This window comes from Aulostomus chinensis, chromosome 9 (genome assembly GCF_037954235.1).
Source record: "Aulostomus chinensis isolate RoL2024-O1b breed Wild chromosome 9, RoL_Achi_v1.0, whole genome shotgun sequence".
Classification (NCBI taxonomy): Eukaryota; Metazoa; Chordata; class Actinopteri; order Syngnathiformes; family Aulostomidae; genus Aulostomus; species Aulostomus chinensis.
In genome coordinates this window covers 29,495,920-29,520,442 of record NC_141328.1, presented here as the reverse complement: position 1 = coordinate 29,520,442, position 24,523 = coordinate 29,495,920, and the positions used below count along the sequence as shown (strand labels likewise).

Sequence of the window (24,523 nt, the reverse complement as noted above, 5' to 3'; positions counted from 1 at the left end):
TCCTGTCCTTGTCACGTTTGGTTGATTCTGTATTTCATCAGAGGTGGGGGTACAGGCTTCCTCAGGCAGGTCTTATTTGGTTCCCCCCATATTGGTTGCCTGATCAAATTAAATCACAAGGTGCAAGGGGCTGAGGTTCTCCTAAGTGATAGTTTGTAACGGTTTGAAACAAGTTATGTCACCAAGGATGTCAGGGGCAGGAAAACAAAACTCACAGACAGATCAGGGACATTGTAGCCATGAGGCGAGTGAGTTCACCTGGAAGTGAGCAGCCTGAAGTGAACTCTGTACACCAGCGGTAGACATAAATCTGCTCTTATATGTCCTCGGAAAACACATTAGGTAGAGTCCAGACAAACACTCAGCTCGTGTGTCTTATTAACCCTCGAGGATTTGATGTATGTGCATACATAGAACACAGACACAAAAGAATCGAAAGGGAGAGAATTTTATTTAGACAAGAAAACTATGAGTCAATCTGCAAAAAATAAAACAATAATCTACTGACCCCTGTATGGAAATTGAGAAGTGGATAGCAACTGAATGAAAAAATACACTCGGCAGTGGAAGTGTTGGGGTTCTGCCTGTTTTCTTGTTTGTAGTGTCCACATTTCATGAAATAGTTAGGAGTGAGTGTCAAGGAGCGGTTCCAGCGGAGAACGGTTCCACTGAGCATATAGTTTCATTTGATTGATACCTGCATGTTCTTCTGACAGTCCCACCTGCCCATTGAAAAGCAATGACATCAAACTTGCACTGACTTTGTGGTCCACTTCTTTGTGGAGTGAGGTCAGGGAGATGTGGTCTGCATGGTGGTTTATGTCCCCTCTCAAACCAGCACTGGAGCCTGCACTAGCAAGGAGGATGCCAGGGTTAGCGAGGGGTCTTTGCTATGAAGGCAGAGTACAAAACCATGGTGATCTACGCTGCAGACCTAATCTGCAACGCAACAGGTGAAGAGACCTGCTGACCATTTGCATCTCATGGACGGTTTTGTTACAATGCCTTGATTCCGTTGACTGTTGATCGGGGGAGGGTCTCTCAGGAGTTTCAGGGTTTGATAAACAGACAAACTCCTCACTCTCCCAACGAGCATCTCTAGGAACGCTACCCATCTTGCACAGAGGGAATCTTAACGCCTGCCAGTCCGTGGAACCATGTAGCCAGCAAGATGAATAGTAGTTGGGCCGTCACAGTGACATGGACTGTATGTTTCAGACCGTGTTGCCTCAACTGGCATATTTATGTACACTGTGGTTGCTGCACAGGGAGGTTCTTAGACACAGGACTGAAGCTGAGAATATTGAAGGAAGTATTGACGTATTGGGCACCAACCTTTCATTGAATGTCAAAGGTCATTATTGTGAAATGACAGGACAGAGCTACTGTTGCCAGCTCTCCTTCCTGCTTTGACAGCAGCAACTGTGATACTTTCATCTCAGATCATTTATTAAAGTTTCTCGTGTTTAAGGTTTTTTTTATTATTTTGTTCCTGAGTGAATAGGATAGAATGCCTTTATTGTCATTGTATGGTGCAGATACAATGAAATTGGGGGGCAACTCCAATAGAAACATAGATAAATAAGTAAAAAAAATACTATACAAGCTTCACCAAAAGAGTCTCAAGTTATGCAGTGTCTTCTTCTGAGCAATAGGCTCCGGAATGCAAGAGGACAACGTGGCGAAGCGTCTGGAGGGGCGTTGCTCCCCTTGTTTGTGAACACGCTGACAGGTCCGGAAATCGGAGGTTGCCTGAGTGAATACCCACCCTCACGTGAACACTAGTCTTGATTGACATCTGCCATCTGGGTTTGTCCGTCCTCGTAGCTTGGAGGCGCCCTGGATGTTGAACTTGTTAGTTTCAGCCCCATTGGCCAATATTTCCCCAGCACTTCTCCATGTATTGGCTATGTCATTCCACGGCTCCTTTCCATGAAAGAAGGTACTGTACCTCCTGCAGATATGGTAGGAAGAGAGAATTTGAAAATGCTCCCTCTGTAAATAAATATTTCTGTCTTTGATGCTACATTTTTACAGAATATTACAGCATTGTCATTTTTATCAGGGCAGGATGGCTTTTTATGTGCTTTCAGACACTATGAACAGGAAGAAGGTAGTGAAGAAAGATAGGTAGGTAGGTAGGTAGGTAGGTAGGTAGGTAGGTAGGTAGGTGGGTGGGTGGGTGGGTGGATGGATGGATGGATAGGTAGACAGATAGACAGGTCGATAGGCAGATAGACAGACAGGCAGGCAGGTAGATGAAGGTGTATTTGTTGAGTCTGGTGCGACTGTGACCTGTGCTGTCTGCAGGATCTATTTACAGCTCTGTCCTGGAGCCTCTGCCTGTGATAATTACACTGCATCACACCCTGGGTTAGTGTTGTTAAAGAAGCACCCAAGACTGATAGCTTTATTTTTAAAGTTGAACTTGCCCTTTTGTCCTCATGCTCACTCTTCAGGGGATGGTGGTCAGAATCAGCAGCTACTGGGAAGAGTCGAGAAAAAAAAGGTTCTGTAGACCTACAGAGAGAAACAGTCGCGTCTTCAACAGGGTTTCATGCAGTGTGTCTCATTTTGATGCCTCTGCACTGGCAACAGCACACGGCTGCCAGTCCTGATCTCAGAAACACTCTGAGGGAATTTCTCCAAAGGTGAATGAATGAACTGATTGGACTTTGGTGGTCAAAGGTCATTTGGTTGCAAATTAAACTTTTCTGGCAGTAATTCTAGAATCAGTCCAGTGCTTATGTCAACTTTTCACTCAAATGTTTTAAACCATTGAATGACGTAGACGTCAGAGTGTCATCAAGGTTCTCTGGACAGATTCATTGGTCTGTCAATGGCACCCTAAGTTTTTTTTTTTTTTTTAATTCAATTCCCTCGAAGTCTGTAGACAAACATTAGTAAACTGCAACTGGGTTGGTTGATGCAGGCAAACGGACACAAGGCAGTTCTTCTCATTTTTACCAGAACAGCAAGTGCAAAGAGAATGATGGACAAAGACTAAAATTGTGCGCTACATTTGTGGGGGACCTCTGCCAATACAATAATCTGCCTACAAAATGAAATAACCCTGAGTCTCTTGTAGCGTTGTAATATTTCATCTTGTACCATCTCCATCTGAGCTCCTGCAGGCTACAGGTTGTCAGGAGAATATTCATGATATGTGTGGACATGAGGCAATTCTCCTGGTGACAGGCGCAACATATTGGTCCATCAGTGCTCCCTTCTGGAGGCAGTAATGACAGACCAGGATAGGATTCGTAAATCAGAAGCCAGCAGGGAGGGTAGCTGACATTGATTCATGCACGAACACTGAAAACACAGCAGAGGGGAACAAAAGACAAAGGGACATGCTGAATGAGTTCATATGCAGAAGACAGTGATGAGAAAGGAGGAGTAATAACTCGCAGCGTTGGTGTGGGGTATAAATCAGGTTTTTTTGAGTGCCAAAGGCTGCACTATAGCTGCACAATGCCTCACCTTCGCTGCACACACAGAAACACACATGCACGGTTTTCCACACCTGCACATACAAACACACATTCTCATTCGCACACAATCAAAGCTGTGGGTCTTCATTCATTCATAGCCTGTGCCTGCAAAGTCGGTGCCATAAAGAGTCACATTATCACAAAGGTTGAATGGGGTTGTTCAACACATGCCCGCCCACACCCAAAGCCTCAAAGAGAAGGCGGACTACATTATTTTAAATGCCAGCGCCATCTTCCTCCACTTTATTATGATATTAGTCATAAAATACTTGCTAAGCCTAAATTAATCACTTTGGTTTTATGAGGGAAGAGACTCCAATTGTAAATTATTATATTTTACTAGGAGTTAGATTGACGTTTCTATATTAAATGTGAATGTAAATCTGCTGGTTGGCCTGTTATAAGGATGACAAACACCTGAGTGTCACCTTCAGTAAATGTCTGTGGCTCAGCCTGTGGCTCCACCGCTCAGTCACGCTGAAAAAGACCGCCACTTATGCCATGTGGTAAATGGACAGTATGAAGTGTTTTGTATGAAGTGCTGAAGATAGAAATGTAATGCATCGGCTTTGTGTTCATTGAGGTTCAATGGTGCTGCTGTTGATGCAACCTGATTTGAGAAATAGTGAAAAGGTTGTGAAAAAGCCCAAACCTCTTCCTACCTCATGACTCGGCTGTGGCAGCACAACATCTGTTACCATGATTGGCGTCATCGTGCAAGACAAGGTCAGGTAGGAGCCTTTTGTTGGGGCCACACCAAGTTCCTGGTTCAGCCCTGGAATGGGATGGGTATTTTCTTCACTGGCAGCCTCTTGAAATACAATGACTGTTGGAAAATAAGGTTTCATGGTAGGTCAGTGCCATCTTGTCTGGCTTGTTTCTGGCACCAATGACATTCATTTAGGGTTAGAAAAACAGATGGTTCGTTCCTGGTGACCACCCAATAGCCCCTGATGCCGAATTTCCTGTTTTAGCAGTTCCACCCACCTGTCACATGATCTTGTTGAACCAGGGAGTTTGAGTTCACCCAGGAAGAGAATCCCCCTGATTTCCATGGGACTGCTTCCTTGGTGCCGCGACGTGAGGTATAAACATTCACTGGCATGCGGTGAGTTTTGAGAGGTTGTTGCCCCTTCAGATATTTTTTGTGAAATTATCTCTCCACAATCTTATGTTTATCCTGTACCTGGTCCTTGTAATACTGTACTTCAGTCTTCATAACAATATTCACGATTATGAATTTATTTTAGAAATGCAAAACATAACCAGAACAATTTATTTAGATTTTATTTATCAGTATTCCAACTCATTCCCATTACGTAAGGCCACCAAAACGACTACTGGATTATTCATGTTATCATGACTAAACCATACACATGACATTACATGTCCCAAAATATTCTTGTCATAAAACTGTACTTTGAATAAACCCCAGATTGCCTCCAGGGAGATGGCATTCAACTCTGCCTGAACAACAGTACACAGTGAAAGTCACTGAAACTATGATGGAATTCCTTGCAGCATCACGAAATACAGTATATTTTGATACTGCGCCATTTTTTTCATTGGAGCTGAATATATCATGGGGTCCAACATATATGAATATGCAGGTCTTCATTTACATGCTGGCCCCAAATCTTCAATTTGCATGAATTTCTTGCTGATTAAATCCGTTCAGTGCTCTGTGTCTGGGTGGAAGGGGTTTGAACACACAGCACGCCCCAATCGAACGCTGCAGTTGTGCTCAGTCGGATCACGCCGCTCATCCCCGGCACTGAAGGATGCTGCTGAGGTCTCAGAGGTTAACACCAACTCTGGTTCCTCTCTCAAATGATTGATTACCAGGTAAACATCACTACCATTTTAAATCTGCCCTCAGGGTGGTAAATTTCCCAGCGAGATGGCTTATTGAGTGGAACTGCATTACCAATTTAAATCTCTCTTTTTACATATCTCCTGGGGTCAGCTGAGAAAATAGAGGCGTGTGTAAATCTGTCCTCTTGGTTTCGAACTGTCAAAAAAGTGGCATCTCAGTGGCTGACAGGATGAGCAGTCACAAGCCTACGCAACTACCTCTTCTATCACTTTGCAATACTTTGAATTTTGTGTAAATAAAGTTTGATTGATTGCGTGATACAGGCACAGAGATGAGCGTGTAAAGAATCCCACTCCTGCAGCAAGTCTGATGACTGGTCTCATCAGGAATAGAGTGAATTATCCACATTATTATTATTATTATTATTCTGTATGTCCACCTCATCCCTATGGTTGCCTGTATTTGTTCATTTTTCATATTTGTAACGTTTCAGGAGGAGAGGGGACTCAGTCGGGTTTTGGTGCGATCGTTGATGTTTTCAGGCTGTTGGATATCAGCCACCACTGCAACATCCACATCTGTTCAAATATGAGGCAGGTTCACTGTCACTGGAGGCCTGATCGCATAGCAGGTAGGACGATTGACCGTGAGAGGCCACAACCGATGGGCCTTTTCCACACTGGCGTGCTGGCTTGATGGCTGGTACTTGCACCTCCATTCCCGAAGTGTTGATGATGTTCTTGTCTTGAGTCGTTCATGTTTCGAAGCAACAGGCTGATCCATGGCTGTGACAAGTGGTGGCAGTAAAACAGTGGATAAAAATGTCATTTTTTAGATGAATTATTGAGGCTGCAATGATTCGTCCGATGTCACGATGACTTCGACAATAAAAATCTGTCAATGCGGAATTTAAGCGTCAACGCATCATGTAACCCTGCTGGATGATCACCCACTGTTAAATAAAAGCTTTTCAAAGATTTCACTCGCAGCAAATCTTATTTGCAGCGCTACAGGAAGTGAAAACGTAGCCCACAGCAAGTTTTGCATGGTAGCGAAGAAGAAGCTGCAGAACCGTAGAAGAAGACGCACATGAAGAGGGAGAAGGAAAGAACAACACAGCATGGCAGAACCAAAGAGAGGCGAAGAGGGCAGCGAGAGAAAAGCGAGACCACAGACTTCTGTGTGGGAACACTTTCCTGAAAACAAAGTAACAACCACTGTGCTCCACCAAGCTGTCCTACCCCAGGAGCACTGGGTACATGCAAATGTACATTAACATGCACTGTCCCGCTTTTAACAAATAAATCAATAAAATTATGTACAAATGTATGTAGAAACAATTAATGAAAAATTAAATCAGGAATAATATATGAATGGTAAACCGACACGCAATGTCAGGCCACGTCAGTCTTTGTTGATGTCGTCACAGAAGTGCAGAGGAGGAACATGCAGTTACAGAAGAATCTGTGATGAGGAGCACGTTAATAATTCATTGGTAAGACATTTAATCAATAAGCTATGATTCGAATTGGCTATTAAATGAAAAACAAGCGTAGATTTAAGCTTCTGAACTGCTAACCTTTGTTCTGCTTTAGTCGTGCTCAGCAAAGGCGTGTGGATGAATTTATCCTGAGAAGAGGCTCATGCAGCCCTCCTGGCTGGAGTCCTGACAGACAGCATCATCCATGGCTGAGGGTGAGGGCTTCGAGCAGGTGATGGAGGCACTGGAGACACCAGAACATGAACGCTGCCGCTTTAGACAGAGGTGTAGTTTATTGGAACCTGATGACATCCGAAACCCGCCAGGCAGGTTAGCTGCTGCTATTTTGAGTTACTTTTTGTTCGTTGTGCTTTTTGAGACAACTTGCACTTTAATTTTGTTTTATCTAATCAATGTATTTTTTATTGCAATAATAGTTGTCAAAAATACATTTGTTTTCTACTCCATCTGAGCGACCTTTGGCAGATGGGAACATGACCTCAAAGAAGAGAGCAGCCTCACTGCAATGTGATGGGTTTGTGAACTACTCAAGAATACATTTATGTTACAAATACATGTTTCATGTGTCGACTTTTATTTTTTTTTAACCCCTGTGTCGTCTTCCTGCCACCTGCCCTCCTGCTGTCCTCCTGGTTGACCTGGTCTGGTTTGATGAGGTAAAACCAAAGCCACAATCGATGCAGCCAAAATAATCGTGACGAGTTGACTAATGGCAGAAACATCAGGCCCTATAAGTTTTTCATCATGAAAGTCTCCTGTAATTCTGCTTTTTAACAAGCTTTTATTATGACGAAGCTAAATCAGAACATGCCAGCTGCAGTAATTTCACATGACTTTTATGCAGCCGGTAGAAGTTGTTGTTTGAAACAGGAACATAAACTAAACTTTAAACCACAGAAGTTGAGTTTATAGCACAGAGATTTGAACATCCAGAGATTTCATCAATGCCTTTTTCTCTTGTCTCCTGAGTTGAGTCTTGTGACTCGCTGGTGGAGGAGAGGGGTATTGTACTGAGGGCCGACGGTTCTGTTGGGCTTGAGGAGTCTCATAAAAGGATGAGAGACAAGTACACAGGGCGCCAGACTAACTTTTTTTTTAATTTTTAGTTTTTTACTAGGAGTGCAGTGGCCCCTAACTGAGAATTCTTAGGAGCGCCACTCTAATCTAGGGGCCACACCAGGACTCAACCTGCTAATCGCTGCGTCCACTTTCACCGTCATTTCAGTCACATTTTCCTGTTGGTGAAATTCCACTGGAAATGACAACGCAGTGTCATTAAGATACAGATGTTTTGCTTCGAGCTGCTGTTTTCGGCACCGCCTAAACCACAAAATCAATCATTCTGATTTATGAGGTATTAATTCCCAAGAATAACATTTAGAGTAACTGTGTCTCCGTTAACAAACTGCTGCAGGCTCGGCAAAAGCAAATCAATTTTGAAAATCAAAATTTAGAAGAGTCACCTTTTTTTAACTGTTCATGTTGATATTCTCTCCTGTGGGCCTGCAGAATTCAAAATTGAGCCTGCGAACATGAAACCTTTTCAGCGCTCATTCCTGTGCTTTGCATGCATGTTGTCAAAACTAGCTTCTCTCCTTTCTTTCATTTTTAGTTTAATCGTTCCTTGGACTCCTTTCTCACAACCCTGTCCTCCTTCATACATCATTCATGGTCACCACCACAGATGTCAAATAAAGAACTGATCCACCTGCTGTGGTAGGAGGCCGGGACTTTGCAGGCTGCTGGCCCAGTTTGGCTCTAATTCTGATGACAGATGCTATGGAGATGATTTTTGTGACAATTTCTACCAGTTTTATTGTTGTTACTGCCTCTTGTCTTGCCTCTTATAACACAAACTGTCATCAAACAACAGTATGGTCTCTCTAGAAAAGTTATGCAAAATTATTTGTGCGTAATCCCTCCTAATCCTAGATAATCCTGGTGTTGTGCAGAGAGTAAACCTGACTCCCCAACATGTTAAGAGATGCACGAGTCATATATGCTGGTGTTCCAGGGTTTGGGCCTCCGAGTCAGCGCATCCACCTCCCGTCCTGTGGTCCTGAATCCCAGTTCAGTGCTGGGCGGTGCTCGTCCACCAAACCCAGGTTTCACCTGCACAAACCTCCGTGAGAATCTCAAGGTAAATGTCTGACATTCCTTTTCTTCTCAGTGAAAAATGTACTGTTTTACAAGAGTTTTGACAGTGTGGTGGTTAAGGTATAGTCCAGTTTAGGCACAAAAACACTTGGTCAAAAGATCCTGGTTTGGGGTCGAAGAGAAAACGAAAACCTCTTTCTCCTGGATCCACCTGGCTCACAACGACACGAGTGTCCTGAAGCCCTCCCGGGGCTCTGTAGCTGTCCTTCCTCCATTCTCTTGCTCAGCTCCTCGCCACTTTAGATACAGTGGCATGTCTCTTTCAGTGACTAATGAGTCACTGGTGAACAGAAATCAATGCCCCCTAATGTGCCAGTCAGTGCCAAAGTACCCAGTCAGGAAATATTCTCTAACTCTTATTTCCAAAAAGACCCTGTCTCAACTGAGCCCAAATTTTGAACAATAAAAAAAAAAAGCGGTCCCTTTTTTTTCCAAATAAATACGAACCCCAGCAAGTGATTAGGAGCTGTTACATCACAGTCCCGGAAAGGTCTTTTTAAAGAGATGGCCTGTGGAGCTTTTCATGTTGTTTGAAAGAGCAGCAACAGAGCTGGAGTCCTGACAAGTGTTCCAGCCATGTGTCGACATCCTCGCTGCTTCCTCCTCCTGTAAACGCAATGTTTCGTTTCAAAGGTTTGATCCCCTGGAGTCCACTGAATGCATCATCAACTAATGACATGTTAGTTCGTTGGTATTTGTTCCAGCTCATGATGGATTACTGGCTGTGCTTCAGAGTCCTGTTTCCTTCCATTCCCCCTAATACCTTGTGATCAACCCCCATAGCTGCGTGCTGCATGGACGGAGCTGCTGTATTCTTGTCTTCTTGCCGATTTTTGTCAATATAATCAGCTCACAACATCCTTGTGAATATGACATTTACTATTTGATCACTAATGAAATTGCCAATTGTTTCCTAACTGTACAATTCAACGACCTTAAAACTCAACTGACTGGCGCTCATGGGATTATGGGATAATGAGGGTCCCAAATGAGGACAAATGAGGGCTGGATTTTTCTGCTGCAGTGGAGGGAGGAATTGGAGGGCGCCACTGAAGAGTCACAGCAACTGTCTCTCCCTCGGAGGCTGGAAATGCTGCTCATGAATTCTGCGAACCAGAGTCTGTCCACTGATACTCAGCTGTCCTTGAGTTGATGTTTGGCTGCATTCAAGTGATTTTCCTGACAACACTGAATTTTCGATGTATCAGATAAACTGTCATCACTGAGGGTTCGTAGGTTTAAAGTCTTCTCTCTTCATCATGGGGTCTCACGCTCGTACGTGAGAGAAGGACAGCTCGTTCATATTATTTCAGTTTTTCAAAGACAACATTGGACCTTGTTCATTTGTACTTTGATCCATGGTGTGAGTGTTTCTTCAATTCTTCAACACAGCACTCATTTGTATTCAAGGTGTTGGCGTTCACGCCGTGTCTTCTGTCACTGGTGTAGAACTCATGCCAGGAGCCAGACTCTGGGGCAGTTGCAGCCATTTTGCAGCTCCTAGCCATGTGGGTTTTGTCCTGTATCCTCGTCAGACTTGAAACAAAGCATTGTGACATAACTAAGAATGTTTCCTCTTTTCCACTGAGACTTGCAGCAGTGTTGGGCACACTGATCACTGGTGTTGTTGGACATCTCTCACTTTAGGCTTGGAATCTGGTGCATGAAATTAAAATAAAAAGATATCGTACGACTGTGTCATGAGAATATGGTGGGTTATTTTTTTTTGAACTTATTTTTTATTTAACATACATACGGCACAGATAGAACATGACAGAGATGCGCAGACAAATATTCCAGACAAGTGTTCAGATACTTATTCCAAGATACACATGAAAAAATAAAATAAAATAAAATAAAAAAATGTTGATGTTTATAATTCCAATACTGTTTTCACTGGTGCCAATCTTTCAGCAAACTGTCCTGTTTTCAGCTGTAACCTTGCTGTGATTTTTTCCATGATGTATACATTTTTTACTCTATTCCTCCATTGTGATATGTTTGGAGGTTCTGGCTTTAGCCAGCAGGCTGTTATTGTCTTTTTAGCGATCAGAATCAAAATCCTCCACAAAGCAATCAGGTTTCTGTCGGTCAGATTCTCAGGTGGTATGCCGAGGATAAACATTGCTGCGTCCAAAGCAAAATTAATGTCCAAAATTTGCCCAGTCTCCTTCCGAGCATTCTCCCAGAAGTTCAACAGCTGTGGGCAATCCCAGAATCTGTGCGTCAAATCTCCTATTAACTGACATCCCCTCCAACACAGTTCAGATGTGTTGCTATATTTTGAAGTCTTAGATGGAGTGTTGAAATATCTCATCTTCACCTTCCAGTCAGACTCCCTCCACATTGGGCTGCTTGCTAATTTGTGTCCTGCTCTGAATGTTGCCTCCCAATTTTCATCTGGTCTAATAGTATTTGTTTCTAATTCCCATTTTTCCTTAACATTCAAATTGTTGTCCTTACATCCATGCTGTAGTACTCTATAGATTTTTGATATTAACCCCTTTTTAGTCTCCCCCTCCAAATACGACAACAGCAATTCCTCCAGCTTAGATGGTGTTGTACAAATATTTTCCCACTCTCTGTGCTTCTGAAGGTAGTGTCTTAATTCTAGAAATTTGTAGAAGTCATGGTTCGGTAAGTTAAACTCTTTTTTAAGTTGTTCCAACGACTTCATATACTGTCCATTGAAAACTTGTGCAATATAAATTAACCCCTTACTTCTCCATTTGTTGTACCCTGCATCCATAACAGATGGGAAAAAGTCTGGATTTCCTGCTATTTTGGTGATTCTACTTACTGAGTTAGATATTTTCAGTTTTTTCGCACTATTGACCGTACTTTTATTGTTACCCTAATCCAGTCATTACGCATCCCCTCTTTTTTCTGCATCTTCTCTTTCAAAAACGGGAGTACCTCCAAAGGTGTTTTCTGACAGGAATGTTGTTCCATTCCCACCCACATTGTGTCTGTCTCCTTCGTGATCCACATAATAATCGCTCTAAGTTGTGCTGCGCAATAATAACTTTTTAGACCAGGTAAATTTAACCCTCCCTTCTCTTTTGGGCAAAGAAGGATTTTGTATTTGATTCTAGCTTTTTTATTTTGCCAAACAAATTTAGGTAGGATTTTGTCTAACATCTTAAAAGTTGAACTAGAGACCATAATTGGCAGTGACTGGAACAGAAACAACAATCTCGGTACAATGTTCATTCTCACTGTTTCGATTCTTCCCACCATCGACGGGGGCAATGTCTCCCATCTGGCCAAATCCGTCTTTATTTCTGTAATCAGTTTCCATAATTTTCTTTAAATAGCTGTGATATAATGGGAGTAATAATGATGCCAAGATATCTAAACCCTGTGGTGGTCCATTTCAAATTGAACTTTCCCTCTAATTCAGTTGGATATTTGCCTGAAAGCATCATTGCTACTGTCTTAGATTCATTAGTTAATTAACCTGATAATTCTCCATATTCATTCAGATTGTTCAATAAAGCTGGTATAGTTAAGGAGGGTTCACTTAGATATGTTCATATATCGTCAGCAAATAAAGATATTTTATGCTCCACTCCCCCTTCAGCTCTTATTCCCTTAATATCCTTATTTTGTCTTATTGATTCGGCTAATGGTTCAATACTGAATGCCAACAGCAATGGACTCAGACAATCCCCTTGTCTGACCCCTCTTTTGAGGGGAAAGAAATCTGAACAGCATCCGTTAACTGTAATCCGTGATTTGGGGTTTTTATAAACCAATTTCACCCAATCTGTAAATGTTGAATGAAACCCAAAAACTTCTAATGTCCGATACAGGAAGCTCCCTTTTACCCGGTCAAATGCCTTTTGTGCATCTAAACTGAGCATCAAAGCGGGCTGTCTGTTGTTTTTAGTACATGATATAAGATTTAATGTTCTCCTAATATTGTTAGCTCCTTGTCTACCAGGGATGAACCCTGTCTGATCTGGTTTGATTAATTTTGTTAGATATATCTGTATCCTATGTGCTAAAATATGAGTCACTATCTTCAGATCATCAAGATCAAGATCAAGGTTCAGGAGGTACAACCGTTTACAGCACACATCAACTCGGTAGACGTCAACATCAAGTTCACCAGAGAGGATGTGAAAGACAACCATCTGCCCTTTTTGGACTGCGACGTCTACGTTCAAGAGGACAGGAGCCTGAGGGTGGATGTGTACAGGAAACCCACCCACACTGACCAATACTTGCTTTTTGACTCTCACCATCCTCTGGAGCACAAGTTAGGTGTCATCAGGACGCTGCAACACCGAGCGGAGACCATCCCCACCAGCGTCCAAGGCCGGAAAAAAGAACAGCAGCATCTGAAAAGAGCACTTAAAACTTGTGGCTTCCCAGACTGGACCTTTGTAAAATCCTCTTCCAGGTCCAGAAAGGAGGAGAGCTCCAGGAGGAGGGAAGATGAAGAAGGCAGGAGAAAAAAACATAGCGATCCCCTATGTGGCAGGGGTTTCTGAGAAATGAAGGAGAATCTATAACAAGCACCGCATCCCTGTGTCTTTTAAACCAGACAACACTCTGAGACAAAGACTGGTTCACCCCAAAGATCCCACCCCTCACAGCCAGAAAAGCAATCTGGTATACGCTGTCAGATGCAGTGAGGCCTGCACGGATCTCTACATAGGGGAAACCAAACAGCCCCTCAACAAGCGCATGGCCCAACATAGAAGAGCCAACTCTGGAGGACAGGACTCAGCGGTTTTCCTCCACCTCAAGGAGGAAAGCCACTCCTTCCAGGACGACCATGTCCAAATCCTAGACAGAGAGGACAGATGGTTTGAAAGAGGAGTTAAAGAAGCCATCCACGTCAGGATAGAGAAACCATCTTTGAACAGAGGAGGTGGACTGCGACATTTCCTTTCACCTATTTACAACCAAGTCCTTTCAAAGCTTCCCCAAAGAGCTCAGCTGAAAGACCCATGTGGAACGGCTGCTGCCAGCACAGCCCATTAGCATCTGAGTGGTCGGTGAAACTCCCTAACGACCACCCCTGAAACTCCCTGACACCGCACAACGACTGTCGTTTGGGGAGGCCAGGTGAGTCTCGGGAGGGTCGTTTCCACCACAATAGCACTGACCACTCCCACATAGGTTTATAAGCTGGAGCTTCCACACTCTTCACTAGAACTGAAGAAGCCTCTCGGATGAGAGGTGAAACGTCTTCAAGATAAACTTACGTCCAGTTGACCAGATTTTACTTGGCTTCGATCTACGATGACCTGGATGAATGAGAACCTACACAGACATCTTCAGATCACTACATAACAAGCTGACAGGCCTGTATCCTTCACATGTGGCTGGGTCCTTTCCTTCTTTATGTATGACTGAGATAATGGCTTCTGACCAAGATGTTGGTGGGTCACCTGATGTCAGGGCATAGTTCAATACTTTGAAAAGGGCTGGTGTAATCTCCTTCGCAAAACACTTATAAAATTCTCCCGAGAGCCCATCCGTGCCAGGGGATTTATTATTTTGAAGTACCTTGATTGTATTCGCTATTTCCTGTACTGAGATTGGCTGAAGCATTTCAGATGCCTCCTGTGTTAATAATGACAGTAAGTGCGATCTTTTGAGGAATGCCAGTGTTTTATTTTCTAGTGATTGCGAGTCAGGGTCATCATATAGATTTTTATAGTATTCTGCAAAGGCTTCTGCTATCTCCGTTGGCTTTATCATATATTTTTTAGAGTTCGGATGTCTTATTTTATTTATCGTCCTTTTTGCCTGGGCTTTTCTAAGTTGAAATGCTAATAATCTGCTGGCTCTATTCCCCATCTCATAATATCTCTGATTCGTAACCCTTAAAGCCCCCTCTGCTTTGTAAGTTAATAGTTCATCTCGCCGTTGTTTGATTTTTGTCAGTTCGATAAGTGTTGAGTTACTTGATGTTCTTTTGTGTTCCAATTCCAACTCTCTAATTTTATTCTCTAACATATTTTGTTGCTTTAATCGGGCCTTTCTCATTCTGGAAGATATCTCTATTATTTTCCCTCTAATAACTGCCTTCCCCCGTCCCATAAAATTGAAGGTGAAACTTCCCCATTGTCATTAGTTTGAAAGTATTCCTTTAAATTTTGTTTTAGTTCCTTTACCACACTCTCATCTGATAACAGAGATACATGAAGTCTCCAGTATTTGAAAAAAGATTCATTACCCGTATCTACCGTTAGCGTAATAGGAGCAGGATCACTTATAGTTATGGTGTCTGTGCCAGTCCAGCACTTTATGCATGTGTTGTTGTGAAACGCAGAAAAAATCGATCCTTGAATAACTCCCGTGTGGGTTTGAGTAAAAAGTCAAATCCTCCCCTCTAGGGTTATTTCTCCTCCATGGATCAGTAAGACCTCGCTCTCTTATGACATTATTTAGTACCTTAGTACCTTAGATTTTGCACTTGGTCCCTGTTCTGGAGGCAGTCTATCCAGCTTACCATTCCGCACTGTGTTAAAATCACCCCCAATCACTAGCATCCCTTTCCCATTGTTGGCAATTACGTTGGCTATATTTTTAAAGAATGCCGCATTTTCCTCATCTGGGGCATAAACATTTAGTATGGATATTGTCATATCGCTTATGGAACCAACCATCATTGTATATCTTCCCAGATTGTCTTTTATCACTTTCTCTGTATGAAATTGCAGGGATTTATTGATTAATATGGCTTCTCCCCTTCTTTTTCCAAAAGAAGCATGAAATACTTGGTTTACCCGTTCCCTTTTCAGTTTGTCACATTCGTTGTCATCCAGATGTGTTTCTTGTATCAATTGACTCAGTATTTTCTTTCTCTTTATGGGGTGATTCAACCCATGGACATTACATGACACAAGGTTTAGCCTCCTCATATTTGTTTAAGTGGAAACCCAGTAACTTTACATCTCTTACTAACTAATATAACTGTGCAAAAAGTAGCACAGCCAAAAAGACAAGTCTGCATCTCCTCAAGAACTAATACACAATAACAAGAAGAACAACTCCCAACTGTCCCCTGACCAGAGAGTTGTGACGAAGGCCTCTGGTGGTTCGCACTTGCAACTCCTCGGATGTTGTGTAAAGTTGCCATCTGCTCCACAAAAGCAGTGATTTTGCTCCAAAATAGAACCAGAACAATATTTTGTCTGTGTTTTTGTGTTTTTTTTAAGTAGTAAATTACCTCTTAACCAGCTCCATTTGTCTTCGTGGATGTCCTTTTTAACAGACACTTTTATTGATCGTGTATATTTCAGGGCACCCTCTTCGTATGCAATACTTCACTTGATAAGGCCGTAGGTCCGTCTCTGTGATGGTTGGCTGCTGTCTTCTCCCCCTCTGTCCCGTCATTATGGTCCAGCTGCCTTGCGCCATCACCCTCTGTAGTCTCTCGGTCTCGTCCTCCTCCTCCACCTGAATCCCCATATTCCTCAGCATGGGTGCAGCATCCATTACTGTGGCAAACGTCTTTGTCCCGTCTTCCAGAAAGACTTTCAGCTGTGCAGGATATGGAGATTGTGCCTTCACGTTCTTCTCCTTTAGTTTCTTTATAACTTCCCTCACTTGTTTCCTCTTTTTTTGTACTTCATTTGTGTAATCCTGGTTGAAGTAGACCTTACGTCCCTCATACGTGAGCTTTTTCCTCCATGCTTCTTGAATCACCCGTTCTTTCACCCTCGTCTCCGGACATCGCCATCCCCGGCGCGGCGCTCCACCGGCGCCTGTATCATTCGCATTTTCTTTCTTAGCTGACTTCTCTTTTTTGTCCATTTTATGTCTCTTATCTTTAGTCTCTGATTATCCGCGTCCTCGACCTCTTTCTGCTGCTAATATTACGTTAAAGAGCTATTTTTACATTCGTTTTCTCTCGGAGCAATTCTCCCTCGTGTCTTCTACATCATGGCGTCACCGGAAGTCCCACGGTGGGTTATTTTATCAGCTGTATGAAAGGATTGCAGGGGACAACATGGAGTTATGAAGTTGAGAGGGTGAAGAGGAGCTGTTGACCTTAGATTCTGGTAACTTCCGTCCTCTTGACAGTGGTTCATTCCAGGTAGAAATACCAGGTCATGGAGGCAGTAAAGATGTGTGACACTGCACTAAACGTGAAAGGACAGGTACAACCCATCAGGCTATGAAAAAGACTCATGGCATCAACAAAATATTACATTACCCCAAAATAGATATTAATCATTGTCAAGTGGAATATAATCACGTTGAGAGACTTCCTTCGAGCAAGTAATTATCCAGTCGACCATGTTTATGTTGGAGCCTTGTGACTGAACTCCCAGGAGAATGAAGGTTAATGATGTATTGCCTTGTTTACTCGCCTGTTTTTAGATGAGAGTCCTGCCTGAAGAGTCAGCGTCCATATTATTGCATGTTTACATGAACCTTTGAGGGACATTCCAGAAAGATGGGAGCTCAGAAGATCCACGGGTACTCAGAGGACTTGTGTATACAGAGGTAATCACATTGAAGAGCCCCGTCACGAAATAAGACCCAGATTTTGGAAGGATGATGCCTTCTGGTAGACAGTGATTGCAGGCATGAAAGTAAAACTCATTACAGGATATTAATGGAGATAATAGCCATCAAAATAGAACCGTTTCTGATGAGGTCATTGGTCATCAGGGTTCTTTAATACTCCAGGTAACAGTCTACCTTTCAAAAAGGATGTAACCCTGAATACCAGTTGCCCCACAATGAGAGATTTCTATTTGTAGACCTGCTATCAATAATTTAGTCAAGATGAAAAACTCAAATTAATCCCAAAGCTATGTTTGGATTTAATAGATTACAACTGATTGCAATCCTTTGATGGAAGAAGGCAGTGGCGCCACCCGTGCCTCTGTCATGGCGTCCCGAAGGTCACCAAAGGGGCAAAACCCAAATTTGCCTGGATGAAGTCCACGGAGGAACCATGGACCGGACTTCACTTTGAATCAGTTCACTTCCAGCTGAGAGCCACTGTGCTTGCATGTTTGTGCCTCTGTGTGTGTGTGCGTGTGTGTGTGTTGGCGTGCCTGTGTGTGTGTGTGCGTTTGTGTGTGTGTGTTGGCGTGTGTGTGTGTGCGTGTTGGCGTGCCTGTGTGTGTGTGTGTGTTGGCGTGTGTGTGCGTGTTGGCGTGCCTCTATGTGTGTGTGCGTGTGTGTGTGTTGGCGTGCCTGTGTGTGTGTGTGTGTGCGTTTGTGTGTGTGTGCGTGTTGGCGTGCCTGTGTGTGTGTGTGTGTGTGTGTGTTGGCGTGCCTCTGTGTGTGTGTATGTGTGTGTGTGTTGGCGTGTGTGTGCGTGTTGGCGTGCCTGTGTGTGTGTGTGTTGGCGTGCCTGTGTGTGTGTGTGTTGGCGTGCCTGTGTGTGTGTGTTGGCGTGTGTGTGCGTGTTGGCGTGTGTGTGCGTGTTGGCGTGCTTGTGTGTGTGTGTGTGTTGGCGTGTGTGTGCGTGTTGGCGTGCCTGTGTGTGTGTGTGTGTTGGCGTGCCTGTGTGTGTGTGTGTGTGTGTGTTGGCGTGTGTGTGTGTGTTGGCGTGCCTGTGTGTGTGTTGGCGTGCGTGTGTGTGTGTGTGTTGGCGTGTGTGTGCGTGTTGGCGTGCCTGTGTGTGTGTGCGTTTGTGTGTGTGTGTGTGTTGGCGTGTGTGTGTTGGCGTGTGTGTGTGTGCGTGTTGGCGTGCCTGTGTGTGTGTGTGTGTGTGTTGGCGTGTGTATGCGTTTTGGTGTGCCTCTATGTGTGTGTGCGTGTGTTGGCGTGCCTGTGTGTGTGTGTGCGTTTGTGTGCGTGTGCGTGTGTGTGTGTGCGTGTTGGCGTGCCTGTGTGTGTGTGTGTGTGTGTTGGCGTGCCTCTGTGTGTGTGTATGTGTGTGTGTGTTGGCGTGTGTGTGCGTGTTGGCGTGCCTGTGTGTGTGTTGGCGTGTGTGTGTGTGTTGGCGTGTGTGTGTGTGTTGGCGTGTGTGTGTGCGTGTTGGCGTGCTTGTGTGTGTTGGCGTGCCTGTGTGTGTGTGTGTGTTGGCGTGTGTGTGCGTGTTGGCGTGCCTGTGTGTGTGTGTGTGTTGGCGTGTGTGTGTGTGTTGGCGTGTGTGTGTGCGTGTTGGCGTGCTTGTGTGTGTGTGTGTGTGTTGGCGTGCCTGTGTGTGTGTGTGTTGGCGTGTGTGTGCGTGTTGGCGTGCCTGTGTGTGTGTGTGTTGGCGTGTGTGTGCGTGTGTGTGCGTGTTGGTGTGCCTGTGTGTGTGTGTGTTGGCGTGCCTGTGTGTGTGTGTGTGTGTGTTGGCGTGTGTGTGCGTGTTGGCGTGCCTGTGTGTGTGTGTGTTGGCGTGTGTGTGCGTGTTGACGTGCCTGTGTGTGTGTGTGTTGGCGTGCCTGTGTGTGTGTGTGTGTGTGTGTGTTGGCGTGTGTGTGCGTGTTGGTGTGCCTGTGTGTGTGTGTGTTGGCGTGCCTGTGTGTGTGTGTGTGTGTGTGTGTTGGCGTGTGTGTGCGTGTTGGCGTGCCTGTGTGTGTGTGTGTTGGCGTGCCTGTGTGTGTGTGTGTTGGCGTGCCTGTGTGTGTGTGTGCGTGTTGGCGTGCCTGTGTGTGTGTGTGTTGGCGTGCCTGTGTGTGTGTGTGTTGGCGTGCCTGTGTGTGTGTGTGTTGGCGTGCCTGTGTGTGTGTGTGCGTGTTGGCGTGCCTGTGTGTGTGTGTGTTGGCGTGCCTGTGTGTGTGTGTGTGTGTGTTGGCGTGCCTGTGTGTGTGTGTGTGTGTTGTGCTGTAACCCACCAGTCCCACCTCATCCGTCTCTGATGCTCCATTTCAAGGCCTCTTGCCATCCACCAGATCGCAGGCTCAGTCTGTCAGGTTGTCGCTCCCCCACATCAAGGCGGCCTCATTGCCTCGGGATGTCCAGATAAGAAAATGGTGTTTGATCTGCCTGATCTCATGTTTGTTGTTATTTTTTTGATGGCGTGACTTCACCAGGAGCTCCAGTGTCTCCTGGGTAGGACTGCAGATCGCTTCATTCTCATCTCCTTCATGAGGCTAAAAACAAAGGAGGATTATCTTATTGTAGTCAAATGACTTTGTTAAAGCTACAATTGTATTGTAAGATGAAACAAGCGCTCTCTCATTCCAGTGAATTCTACTGAATTGTGTTGAGTGCTGTGCTCTGAAAAATACTGTTGTGACTTTCAGGCAGGAAACGAGTCATCTTCCCATCAGTCTAATGAGGATGGATAGCATCCCGTTAAGCTCCGCGGACCCCTTTCACCAGCACAAATAGTGCCTTTATGATTCACCATTGCACAGCTCTGAGTAGGAAGCAGCAGAAGTAAAGCTCATACCTCACTGAGGAAGAAGGAGTAGCTTTGTTCCTGCTTGGATGCTAGGAGAAAGAATTGTTACTGGATAAAGGATTACCTGTTTCTTGAGGCCAAGTAATTACTGGTGGAAGTGTGAATCATGGGCATGTTTGGGAAAATGGCTTTGAGTGATGTGAGATTTGGATTTAATCTTTTTAAACCCTTGCATGAACAATTCTTGGGTACTTTTTGCTAATAGAGGAATCCATGGGACAGTGGAGCAGGACAGGAGAATCTGGCTGAGACAGTCGGGTTTCCATTTAACATCCAAGCAAACTTTGGAAATATTGCAGGAAAGTAGACTGAGGAGATCACATTTGGAGAGAATAACCTCGAGTGCAACTTGGATTTTCATCAGGAGATGGTGGTAGGAGCCAGCAGTACTCATGGCTGTAATTCACAGAACAGAAGAAGAGGTTAAAAATACTAATTAAAAAATAAAAGAGGTTGTGAAAGCGACAGCAGAGCTACTCGAGGGATCTTGAGGAATTCATCTCAGTCGGACAAGCTGCAGTTGCTGCTTGTTGCCAGCAAGAATTAGACGTGTGTTGTGCTGCCGGCCGGCCGGCGAAGACGCAGAAACAGGAAAATGTTCAATGAAGAATGGAATCAAGTGCAGGGGCCTCAGTTACGCAACCTGGGGAGGATCCCTACTAAAGGTTTACGTCCGCTGAAAAGTGCCTTCGCCAAAACAAACCAAAAAAACTCCGATTTATAAAAGCGTGCGTACGCACGCCTGCACGCACGCTTTTATAAATCCCAGTCCAGCCGGAAAGTTGTGCAGCAGGATTTGACTCATGTCCCTCCCTCTCCACACCCACATTTACCATATATGGTCATGCAAATCACCTCATTAATGTGTTTTGCATGTAAACATTCATGATGGCACCACGGCATTTCACGCCCAATCATGGCGTCAACCAGACGAAGGAGGAAGTCTTCAGAGACCGAGATGGAGGCGCTTGTCGATGAGGTGGCGGCGAGACGGGAAACTTTATTCGGCGGCCATTCAAGTGGAATGACCAGCAAACGAAGAGCCACTGAGTGGCGCGGCCGGCACGGAGCGCAGCGTCGCCGAAATAAAAAAGAAGTGGTCCGGTCTGAAGGTGGAGGCCAAGAAAAAAGTGGCTTTGCACCGCCGGGGCGTGGCGGCTACAGGTGGGGATCAGGAAACACTGAAACGGGCAGTGTGACACTGGTGTGAGCGTGGAGTGAAAACTGTTGGTTACGTTTCAAATGAAATGTTGTGAATCTAAATCCTGAGTCATGGAAATGTTGAATCTGAGGCACCACCACCGCCAGGTGGGTCAGTGATGAACAGTGGAGCACGTCTTCATCCTGCTGGCCAGGTTCGTGTTCTGTGACCTTGCCGGCACCCCTTGGTGACCTTTGACTGAGCAGAAAACGTAGTATTTTCACACACATTTATGTGCACTCTTTCCATGAACCAGTTGCTCGCACTTTGTCACAATTTTCTCCAAAATGTGCGTTAGCAAGGTCTGTAGTTTGCTTAAAGTGGCGCACATTCCTACGTTAGTCTTTTTTTTTTTTTTATAAATCCCAACTCTTGCATGAGAAGTTGCCTCCGTACTTCCAAGCCAGGTTCTGTGTGTCAGCAAGCTTTAGAAATGAGGCCCCAGGTCGTTTTACACACTTCCTTTTGAAGCTGCCTCCTGCTGGCCGTTTGAATGAATGCAGGTTTCCAGTTGGCTTCACTTACCAGATGAGGACGCTCTGGCTCTTCAGTGTCCAGCCACACACAGGACACTGGTCCTGTCATTGAGCTGAACGCAAACACACACAACACAATACAACAGTTATTCTAAACAATTATGAGTCCAGATGAACCAAGTTGTTTGAACACCGTCACACACATCATCTTAGTCAGCTGGAGGGGTTCAGACAAGAGGAAAGATCGGGAGATTATTAATCAGGTGTCATTCAAAAATCTCACTCTGGCGCTTCATAACCCAACAACCACCAGTGTGCACTCCCACTTGCACACCTCAAAGGGCAGGCTGGTGACTTCTGATGTATCCTGCAGTCGCAGTCTCAACCTCCCAAATCAGAGGTGTGTATCTGCCATCCAGCGGGAAATAACCTGTTTCAGAGGGGATGGGAGGTTAATCTCACTTTAATGACTGGGCGATGGCAACGCACAAACAGCACACGACAACAAATACACGAATGTCATGACCACAAACTGTGTGTGTGCTTGTGTTGAGCAAGTCAAAAGCCTCAATCAATGAAACTCCTCCCTTCAATCTCCTTTTACAGTGCGATTCTGATCATTTCCTTTTGTATTTATTTTCCTTTACACCTTAAAATCGAGGAGGCCCGGTGGAGCAGTGGTCCTCACTGTGTCCCCCCATCAAGAAGGTTGTGGGTGGAGCCCCGGCTGCAGCACGGGGTCTTTCTGGGTGAGTCTCCATGTTCTCCCTGTTCCTGCTGGGATCTCTCTGGTACTCCAGCTTCCTCCACAGTCCAAAGACATCAAGAGGGACCAGGTTAATCCAGACTCTAAATTGACCGTAGGCGTGGCTGGGAGAGCCAATGGTTGTCTGTCTCTATGTGTTGGCCCTGCTATGGACTGGTGACCTGTCCAGGGGGAAGGCTGCTGGGATAGGCTCCACCCCCACCACCCTCAACAGGAGGAGAGGGGGAACATGGAGGGATGGAGGGAGGGATGATGGAGGGATGGATGATGGAGGGATGGATCCTAAAATAGACAATTAGACATGTTGTCAGATACCCAGTTGCTTTAACTAAAGAATGCAGAGTAATATTGATCAAAGCAATCATATTTTATCACCTACAGAAGAATGGGTGGTGTGCAGGTGATGCACCGTCCATTGGTACGTTTCGCCAACTGCGTGTGTCCTGAACTGCGTTGTAAAGCTACACCATGGAGAAAATTCTTGGCTCGTCTTTCAAGAAGAAATCCTCTCCAGTTCTGATGTAACTGATGCATGGCAGCGTCTCGGCGAACCTCTTCAGCAGCCGCCACTGTTGCTTGTTGTCCAGTTGGTCAGAACCTCTCCAGACCCAAATGTGTAACTGCAGGCCTGACAGACGATTGCTCTCATCAGCTGGCTCGTATGGTGATGCCCATGATGTTACGTCAGTAGGATGCTTTAAACTTGGACGACAGTGCTGGGCGCCCACATGATAGGATTAATAAGGCACGCGTAGCTGCCGTGGCTGCAGGGGTGCTGGACTCATCCATCAGTAACTTGGTGTGTTCACATGTTGGCTGCTTGTAGCTGTTTCAGTAGAAATAAATGTCACATGTGAATCAAATCAGCGAAACTTAATATATACGTTTGGGGTGTCCCTCATCCCTGAAGGGTTTTTCAGCCAGAGAACCCTGAATCCACGAGCTGTGGTGAAGCAAAGAAGTATGTCAGGTTTTGGGGGTTGAGGATGGTGTGCGAGACCCAAATGCAGACAATTTTGGGAGGTGCACAAAAGAGGTTTATTGAAGCTGGGTGACTGGGGGCCTGACGTGGCGTGAGGGCGAAGGCTTGAGACGTGGCGTGAGGGCGAAGGCTTGAGACGTGGCGTGAGGGCGAAGGCTTGAGACGTGGCGTGAGGGCGAAGGCTTGATGTGACAATGAGGGGACAACAAACAACGACAGCAAACGACATCGACAATGACCCCACAACCTGATGGGAAAACACACGGGTTAAATACAAGGGGTGGTGCAATCAACCAGGTGAGACACATGAGGTCATCACAGGAGGGAGGACAGGAAGACAGGACATGACTACAAAATAAAACAGGAAGCACGAGACAGGGATCGTGACAGTGTAGCTATCAGTAATGATTGTGATTGAGAGTTTCAAATTGTAGAAGTACACACACTGCTTCAGTACATCTGGGCTTTCATTTGTTACAAGCTTTCTACTTAGAATACAGTACAAGAGTGAGTGTGAGAGTGTCTAACTCTGCTCCCCTGTCCGGAGGCACCAGTCCCTGTTCCACAGCTCGGTGTCAAACAACGTTATGTCTCTACATACGTGTGACCTCCCAGAAATGTGAATTTTTAATAGGAATCAAATGAGCCTGTCATTTGATTCATGAACATGGCAACAACGTTTCTTTCTTGAACTCTTTCTTTGGTCTGTAGCATTTCATGTAGGTGGAGAAGGTTCTTGTGTGTGTGTGTGTGTTTATATAGCTATGTTTCATAGTGTATATCTACACACACTCTATAGTGTGT

At 44.8% G+C, this 24,523-nt stretch overlaps 1 long non-coding RNA gene across 3 annotated transcripts; it reads left to right on the top strand.

Annotated features, from left to right (window-relative positions):
• Nucleotides 1-4,394: 4,394 nt before the first annotated feature.
• LOC147256720 (uncharacterized) lies at nt 4,395-13,421 on the top strand. 3 transcript variants are annotated; one of them, XR_015117771.1, is made up of 6 exons: nt 4,395-4,602; nt 5,804-6,805; nt 6,906-7,467; nt 8,424-8,527; nt 8,826-8,951; nt 13,000-13,421. It is a non-coding gene; the product is annotated as an uncharacterized LOC147256720 (long non-coding RNA). The 3 variants fall into 3 exon arrangements; XR_015117772.1 differs by lacking the exon at nt 13,000-13,421 and having other exon boundaries at nt 5,804-5,941; nt 6,316-6,805; nt 8,424-10,493; XR_015117770.1 differs by lacking the exon at nt 13,000-13,421 and having other exon boundaries at nt 8,424-10,493.
• The last annotated feature ends 11,102 nt before the right edge of the window (nt 13,422-24,523 follow it).